Source organism: Haliotis rubra, unplaced genomic scaffold, assembly GCF_003918875.1.
Source record: "Haliotis rubra isolate DU_JTF1 unplaced genomic scaffold, ASM391887v1 Scf294, whole genome shotgun sequence".
Lineage (NCBI taxonomy): Eukaryota > Metazoa > Mollusca > Gastropoda > Lepetellida > Haliotidae > Haliotis > Haliotis rubra.
In genome coordinates this window covers 170032-179577 of record NW_025766962.1, presented here as the reverse complement: position 1 = coordinate 179577, position 9546 = coordinate 170032, and the positions used below count along the sequence as shown (strand labels likewise).

At 40.1% G+C, this 9546-nt stretch overlaps 1 long non-coding RNA gene across 1 annotated transcript; it reads right to left on the bottom strand.

Annotated features, from left to right (window-relative positions):
- Positions 1 to 745: 745 nt before the first annotated feature.
- Positions 746 to 9272, bottom strand: LOC124282181. Its single transcript, XR_006900082.1, has 3 exons — positions 9190 to 9272; positions 897 to 898; positions 746 to 756 (listed from the first exon to the last, which is right to left on the bottom strand). It is a non-coding gene; the product is annotated as an uncharacterized LOC124282181 (long non-coding RNA).
- Positions 9273 to 9546: the final 274 nt, after the last annotated feature.

The window sequence follows — 9546 nt, the reverse complement described above, 5'->3', positions numbered from 1 at the left end:
CGCCGTGCCTTAGCATTTAAAATTTTAAATGTATTCAAATTATGGACCATAGGATGGCGACGGAAATAATTTTCAGCTTTCTTCCGTGCCTTCCTAGCTTGTTTGCACTCATTGTTGAACCATGGTTTTCGTATGTGTGGAATTGCAGAGGATTTGGGGATACACTCATCAGCAATGTTAATTAGTTCATCAGAGAAAGCCTTTATAGGATCAGGGCTTTCTATAAAATGTTCAGGTTTAAGTCTGTTACAACACAGAGCTTGATAGAAAGGCCAGTTAGCCTTCTTAAAATTCCATCTTGAAGATGGGGTAATATCAGATGGGTTAACGGATGTAAGAATTGTAGGAAAATGGTCACTTCCGCAGAGGTCATCGTGAACTGACCATTCAAATTCATTCAGTAGATTTGAATCCGTGATTGATAAATCAAGCGCCGAATAACTTCCAGTGCCAGGATGTAAATAGGTGTTGGAACCATCATTGTATATATAAATCATTATCTGAACAGAACTCTTCTAACAGTTTACCTTTAGCATTAGTAGTTGTACCACCCCAAAGTGGGTTGTGGCCATTTAAGTCCCCCATAATAATACAGGGTTTTGGTAGTTGGTCATAGAGAGTTTGAAGATCAGTCTTCTGAATGACTGAAGACGGTGAGATATACAAAGAGCATAATGTAAATGCAACGTGTAAAGTGAGTGTTCTGGGTGAATTTGATCTTGTTGATCTGCATATGTTGTTTCCAAATCGGACACTCTTTTGTGAAAGATGAATGTTCTCCTGAACAGTTAGTGCATTTTTTCAAGGTACTTGTACAATCTTCAGTTGTGTGTGTCTTCTCACCACAGTGAGCACACACAACGGACAATGTGCAAGTATTTACACCATGTCCATACTTCTGGCATTTAAGCATCTCCGCGGATTAGGAATGTAGGCGTCAACTTTGATATTGCAAATAACCTGCTTTCAGTGATTTGGGAGCAGTTGGTGACGAAAAAGAAAACAGAAAAGTATTGGTCTGAACAGTTTCATTGTTTTTACGGATTGAAAAGCGTTTTACATAGAATACACCTGGATCTTTCATTTCAGTCACGATGTCAAGTTCTGACATGTCAGAAAACAATCGATCACGATCTCTGATGATACCTTTGCTTGTGTTTAAAGTCTTGTGAGCACAGACAGCGACCGGAATGCCGACAAACGATTCAGTGCTCAACAGATTGGCTGATTGCTGCCGTTTCCCGCACTCAACCAGTAACGCACCTGAACGTAACCGTTTGATATTCTTAACTTCGCCGGCGATACCTTGAATACCATTGGAAACCGCGAAAGGGTTAAACGTTAATGGTGTTTTGTCGAGAGTTTCAATCACAAGAAAGCGTGGCCAAAAGTCAATTGATTTGGACGGTTTAAGGTCATCATCATCAGGATCATTTTCAAGAGGACGTTTTGTATTTTTGGTGGGGATTTCATAAGCCATGGTTAGTGTAGAGATTTCATCATCCGAGCTCCCCACCCACCACGGAGTATCACAAGGACAATGCTAAAACAAGCGGATCTCCGACTTAAAAAATTTAAAGATTCATGATTCCACCAGATTGGCCCATGAGCCACCGCCTTCTGGGCATACGACTCTAGGCAAAAACATACATGAAATTGTGTAAATGAAATTCCCAGTTCCAAAAATTCCAAAGACTAAATATATAAATGCATAATTCTCAAAACGTTTGTGCAATAGTACATAGACGTAGCACAGGGCTTGGCGTAACCAGCCGATTGATAGAACCGGGCCAGTTCTTCCACCCGTCTAGGTGAAGTAAGGGGCGAAGTGGTGTGCTGGGCAGAGGAACACTGTTCCTGGAACCAGTGCCCTCAACCACCAGACTCCCGTCCTCCACCGACACAGGGGCGCAACCCACGGCAAACGGGTTGGTTGGCCAAATATACCCCCGGGTCCACAACGGGGGGTTGAAGAGCGCTTAGCCTTACCCAGCACCCACTAAGAGGAGGTGGCTCTTCACGGGTGCCTGTAACTGGTTTGAAACGAGTAACGTGACCTTACAGACATTTCCAGCGGCATCACCAGACCTGAACCCAATTAAAAATGTGTGGTATATTATGAAGGACAAATTAGAAAAGTTGGAACCGAAGAGTGTCGTTGAGTGGTCTAATCTCATCAGTCAAATATGGGTGAACCTACCCCAGGACAACACAGGCAATTTGATTGACAGCATGGGTCGCCGTATTCAGCAGTGCATCGAGAGAATCGGTGGACTAACAGACTATTGACTTGCATTAATGTAAACTTCAGTATCCAGAGTGGATGTATGAAATATATAACTGAATTTATCAGTAAATAAATTTTGAAACTACGTCTGTGAAAAGTCGCATTTTTTCTGCTCGTCACTGTATATGGTATACAGGGTATATATGGTATACCGGGTACATATAGTACACGGGGTACATACGGTATACAGGCTATATATGGTATACCGGGTACATATAGTATACGGGGTACATATGGTATGCAGGGTATACATGGTATACAGAGTATATATGGTATACAGGGTATATATGGTTACAGGGCATATAGTGAGTGAGTGAGTGAGTTAAGATTTAAAGTCACATCGGCAATATTTCAGCCATATCGTGACTAAAACTAGTTCTAAATTCATAATACATACATATAATAAATAAAACCCTGTCAGCAAAGGACAGTAAAACCACTAGGTTATCACAGATTGAGTTAAAACTAGCTAGCAGATATCTGTAAAAGTACAAAACTATTTTTGGACAATACAATGTAAAAATGGGCTATAGATCGCCAACAACTGAAGGTAGATCACCATACTAGGAACCATGGGGACTTATATTACTTTTGCTACCTGCATGGATCCTAGCTGGATTTACACCATCCCTTCAGCCGCTGGCTATTGTAGGAAAATTTAGCCAACAGTTAAAATAACAAAAATACTAAGATTAAAATGTGATAATTTATATTTTACTTTGAAAGTTTTGGGGCTTACGTACCCTCTCAGGAGGACAATATTTGTACGCTACTTCAACCCCCCTTGAGAGTACAGCAACTAACAATCTCAGTTTCTAATCTAAACTACCAATAATAAAATATTTAGCTATTTACAGATCAGTTAACAAGTCTAATTCTTTTAAAAATTCAACTATTAAATGATAACTAACATTATAAAAAAGATCCTTCAATGTTTTGACATTGAACTACTTATCCCTACAGGGCATATAAACCGCCTCCGTGGTGTAGTGGTTAGAGCGTCCGCCCGGAGAGTGGAAGGTCGCGGGTTCGATTCCCGACCACGTCATATCAAAAGACGTTAAAATATGGTAATTGTTGATCCCTGCCTGGCGCTCGGCATTAATGGGTACTACAAGGACTGGTCGGCTCAGAGTCAGTATAATGTGTCTGAGTGGGATATTCATGCTTCACTTCGGTATGGTATCTCAGTGGGCTAGCACTATAAAACCAGCTTCAGTCTGGGCTAGTACAAGCAGCCGCACATACACATACACAAGCATGCACGTCGTCATATGAGCGAAATATTCTCAAGCACGACGTAAAACCCAATTTAACCTCACCTCACTACAGGGTATATATGGTATACAGGGTACATATGGAATACAGGGTACATATGGTATACAGGGTATATATGGTATACAGGGTATATATGATATACGGGGTATATATGTATACATGTATATATGGTATACAGGGTATTTATGGTATACAGGGTATATATGGTATACAGGGTATATATGGTATACAGGGTATATATGGTATACAAGGTACATATGGTATACAGGGTATATATGGTATACGGGGTATATATGGTATACGGGGTATACAGGGTATATATGGTATACAAGGTACATATGATATACAGGGTATATATGGTATACAGGGTACATATGGTATACAAGGTACATATGGTATACAGGGTACATATGGTATACAAGGTGCATATGGTATACAGGGTATATATGGTATATAGGTATATATGGTTTACAAGGTACATATGGTATACAGGGTATATATGGTACACGGTATATATGATATACGGGGTACATAGGGTATACATGGTATATATGGTATATAGGTATGTATAGTATACAGGGTATATATGGTATACTGGGTATACAGGGTATATATGGTATACAAGGTACATATGGTACACAGGGTATATATGGTATACAGGGTATATATGATATACGGGGTACATAGGTGTTACGGGGTATATATGGTATACGGGGTATATATGTTATACGGGGTCCTAGCTGCTGGGTTCAGATATAATGGTATGAAAATTGCACATGATTATTCTCTACAAATATCATCTGAATGACAGTGTGGTGTTAGTTTGCCAAAGCAGGTTAATTCAAGCTATAGTCTGACAGACGCACAACGGTGGTTCCTGCAAACGGAAAATGTTGTTGATCCCAGACACCAGATAATACAACATAAACTAAGTGTATCAATACCGTCAAGAATAGAACATCGCATCTCTTCCCTTTCTTCAGATTCAACTTACGGTGTTTGAAATATATATCCTGAAAAATACGTGATAAAAGACAACTTACATTCTCACTTTATACTTCAGTGCGTCGTCTCCTTGAAGATGGTTGATGCCGTGTAGACCTGTACTCTTGACAAAGTCCAACCAAATGGATCGGAAACGTGAAGTTTGATGTATCCTTTCCTGTGGTACCCAGATAGACCAAGCAGGCATCCTTCCAGGTGGCTTTCTTCGGATGGCTTTTGAAGTCACTGGTGAATTGGAGCCCGACCTAAAATGTGTGCACACCGCTTATATCAATATCAACAAGCATGACTCATGTGCGAGAATTACAATGTAACGAAACATGACCATAAGTTCAACTATAGTGCGACTATCCCGAGAGGGTTTCTTGCCTGCATCCAATTAACTCTCATTTTACATTTGGTCTCTTCTTATGCAGCAGACGCGTGAAGATCCGTGTTAGAATTGGTCTTCAGCAACCCATGCTTGTCGTAAGAGGCGACTAACGGGTTCGAGTGGTCAGGTTCACTGACTTGACTGACACATGTCATCGTGTCCCATCAATGCCCTTGCTGTTGATCACTGGATCGTTTGGTCCAGACACGATTATTTACAGACTATTGCTAGTGCAGCGTTAAACAACCAACCAACTTATATTATAACTTATATTATAAGCAGTAACCCATTTCGAAATATGGCTTAGTTCACCAAATAGTGGATGATACGCGGTGGAAGCAGATTGTATCACAGGCATCATGCGTCGCATCTCATTCCCAGCCAGCTGACATATGAACACCAATCTGTTGAGAATACTATTGCGTAGAGCCGCGGAGCTGCTATCTACGTTTTGAAGCTGTCTAATGTATTTTATGGCCAAATTATTTGGAATACGGAGAAAAAGTCCGCAGTTAATCATGAATACCCCACTCACACACATTATACTGACTCCGAGCCGACCAGTCCTTGTTGTACCCATTAATGCCAAGCGCCAGACAGGGGCCAACAATTACCATATATTAACGTCTTTTGGTATGACGCGGCCGGGGACCGAACCCGCGACCTTCCGCTCTCCGGGCGGACGCTCTAATCACTACACCACGGAGGCGGTCGCCAACGTTTGAAACTTGATAATCCTCTCTAAATGCGGCACCACCTATTCAGGGACGTCTTGACCAGTGAAGCTGAAGCCACAAATGTTTGTTCCAACCAATTAAGAAAACTAAATCTGAAGAGATTCGAATCCACGAATATTAAACTATCATGGAAATCCTCTGCCATCGTGGTACAAACTATGATGACATTCTTGTTGTAGAACTCATTTGTATTTTTAACCATGTACATAAATTGTCTCGTGATGCGTATTTGGCTCTGTCTTGACTGCTAGTCTGTGGGAGATGAACTTCGGCATGTTTGCTCCCCTTGTTTGTTAGCTTTCATTAATGTTAACAGCTTTCCTTAGAATGTATGGTGATTATATCTGCTGTCGTGTTTGTGTGGCACAGTATTAAGGACTATAGAGGACTTCAGATATATTTCGAAGACGGTTGTCTTGCATTGCCACTTCAGTGACAATAATTATAATACTTTAACATTTTCCTCGTCATATGAGACCTACTTGTGTTCTGATATTCATAAATTGAGATGCTTAAACTAAGACTGCATTAAAGCCAAGTGCACACAATCATATCATGTGTTATATTTGGGATTGCACTTACTCAGTAAAGTACCGAGTCTACTATCTTTGTTGGGATTCGAACCCACACCTCCAGAGTCAGGCACCTAATCGCCACCACACTCATGCTGACTCTCATGTTTATGGTTATCAACAGCCTGACGGAAGTCGAGAGTTCCTAATAGAAATGCAAATTTAATCATGTTATTGTTCATTGTAAAGTTTCCTAAGAAAGTTCGGAGTGATCTTTGTTTCCTCAAACGTTTTAAAAATGTATGAAGGCATTCGAATTCTACGTAGGAAATGCAAAGTATTGTCGCATGTGTTGTTGATAGTCAGTGTAAACCATAGAGTTGACGTCAGCCTAACAACACAATATGGTTTCAAAAGGTGTGTCCAGGAAAATACAATGTACGTGAAAGTCAAGCTTTACAGCGAAACCCTCTTGTGCCAATGAGTTTCAGTAATCCATTCATATAATTTTCAATACGATTGTGCGCTTCATCCCCAGTGTATCGACAGGTAATCGATACTGATATTGGCTCAGCGTCTTGTATCTTCATGTCACTCCCTGCCTGTCCATCATTTGATGAGTGAATCAGAAACATGGCGGTTGTACCATATGTTACATTTCAGTTCTGATTTTAAGGTACGGCCGATATATTGAGTAAAATTGCATGTACTAGTATTTCAAAATGGCATTTATGTACAGATTGTGCAGTTCAGGCGCTGTTTATGTTTTGACCTTGTTTTACTTTCATCAATGCGTTTTAAACATGCGCTCTCCTGAACAACTAACATACATAACATCAGAGACAACAGAATCAATGAAGATAAAACTTCCCTTGCTCTCTTCATGTAGTGATGTCATCTTAAGTCGTTCTATCGGTTTGAAATCTGTCTTTCAATATACCCGCAGTAGCCTCGTCAAATAGACTATTTTAGGCTATAAGGTTGTGTTTGCTCAAACTGTGAACTCCGCAGTTACCGCGACATGCTTTTAAGCCAAGTGCCACGGGTCAGATACAGTGTGTGAGTGAGTGAGCGAGTCTGGTTTAAGAAGTATTCCACCTTAACTACCCGCCAACCCCCCAAACCCCGTCACATGATGTCAAACATAATCGACGTGAACCTGGGTTCGAATCCGCGATCAAGGGTCCCTTTAGCACAAAGGGGCGGAGCACTGCACAGGGAAAGGGGCTAGGAACTTCATACTAAAAATAATGTTCCTTTTAATCCCTTGTGATAATTTCTGACACGTCAGTAGTTGAAGCGTTTTATATGAACAAAAGTTCACTATCTGTTACGGTTGAGGAGTGCAGAGAGAGGAACAGCCTGGTGTGCGAGAAATGCTCAGCACAGGTAAATGAATCAATAGCACACCTGGCTCTTCCTCTCTCTGCACTCCTCCCTCGTAACAAATAGAGAACTATTTCTATATTTCAATGATAGTTTGTATAATAACTTTTTTATTATCAAATTGAAATTCATGAAAGTAAAAATTCAGAATGGTAGAACAATTATAATGCATCAAGCAAATTAGAACACGATTGTACTTTTGAGTAAAGTGACCATACACCGTCACGAAAAACTTTCTGCTAGACTGTACAATAATCTTTAACTGAATATAGTAAACCAACTTTGAATAATAAAAATTAGAGTATCCTTACATGTTTCCAGTTCCAGTCTCTCTGTATGTGTAGACCGATCGACAGCGGGACCACCTGTGCCCGTTGTAAGGCAGCTGGGCGGTTTTAAACCAAAGAGTCTCTGTAATTCGTCGTCAATATTTCACCAATGTCGCCTAGCTTGTCATCGATTGTGAAACAAACTAGAACGCATTAATCCTATTTCACATTATATTCCCGTCATGAAACTACAGTGTCATACATCATTCATGTATCTACTGATGATATGAAATTTGCCCACGAACACAATTTCCACTTTCAATCGATTTTTGATCTTATGAAACCATTAACAAAATTATTAATACCTTTGACAATACACGGGCCTTTCATCAATGTGCATGTGTAAAGACGGCCTTTGGATAAAAGGGACAATTAATATAAGAGATAAATGAAAGTTTCACTGTGTGTTCGTACGTTGTTCAGACAGCTGATAGTGTTCCTGCTCGGAAATTGTCCTGCGCCCTACCAACTGAATAATCAGAAGTTTTCCCAGTTGATCACAACGATAAATATTGTGTATAGATGCAGCGTTGCAACTGTAGGTTCATAGAACATTGATGAAGACGAAGATCTACATTCATAGCCATGTAAAGGAATTTAAAATGGAAGATATAACTCTCGTCAACGACGCACATGCAAAGCAAGGAAAAAATAATTAATCATTTATAACATTCATATGAAATATATGAATTGGGTCCAGTTTGGCCCACAAGTCATGCATCATTTAAGAAAAGGAAACCTTTGTGGAAGTTAAGTAGATATCAATGATAATATAATTTGACTTTGCACCAAAATAATCGATTATTGATCATGCGTTCAATGGTTTTGCAAAGGCAGATTGTCAGGGAAATCGGTCGATACTTTAAGGGATCGGTATGATCACGTCCAGGTTATCGTGGGCTGACGATTCAAATTCCTTCAGTCGGTTTTAGCCTGTAATTCATATATCAAGAAATGAATTATGCTTCTTGTACCATGATGTAAATATGTGTTTGAACCATCATTATATATTGTTGTTTAAAATGAAATCCTCCAGAAATCTAAGTCCAAATATTGTTTAATAATTCACATAAAAAATAATAAATATGATATTAGAAATTCATAATTCATAAACATATCTTTACAGTAATTCATCTCACATAAATGAGAGTCACACACTCCATGCCACCAGACACTTTGTAGACAATAGATGCCTGTCTGCACTACAGTCACCAGCCACTTGACGCAAAATGAAACTATGCGTTTGAAAATCCAACCTACACAAGATTTGGCCATGTCTTACAATGGGGAACATTCCTCAGTTATCTCCCTTTACCGCTTCGCCAAAAGATGGCGCCAATCACCACGGTCCTAAGTGTACTTCCGATATAATCATGGCGTTCAAAGTTTGCAGCACGGTCGATTTCAAATGCGCAGCAATTACTATGCCTGAGACGTTCTGCTGTGCCTCGGGTTGCTGCAGTAGAGGTGGTTCGACGTGTCCGAGAGGTCAAAACTTGCTGAAATGGTGGTTGACTGTTATTCGAAGTAGCGACGAATTAAACAAAAGCATGACGAGGTAGCCGTCGGCTCTCGCTGGTCTCACTCTCAGTTTTGTGTGCCTTTTCCACTTATGACAGAGCGTTTTTATTACTGTAAC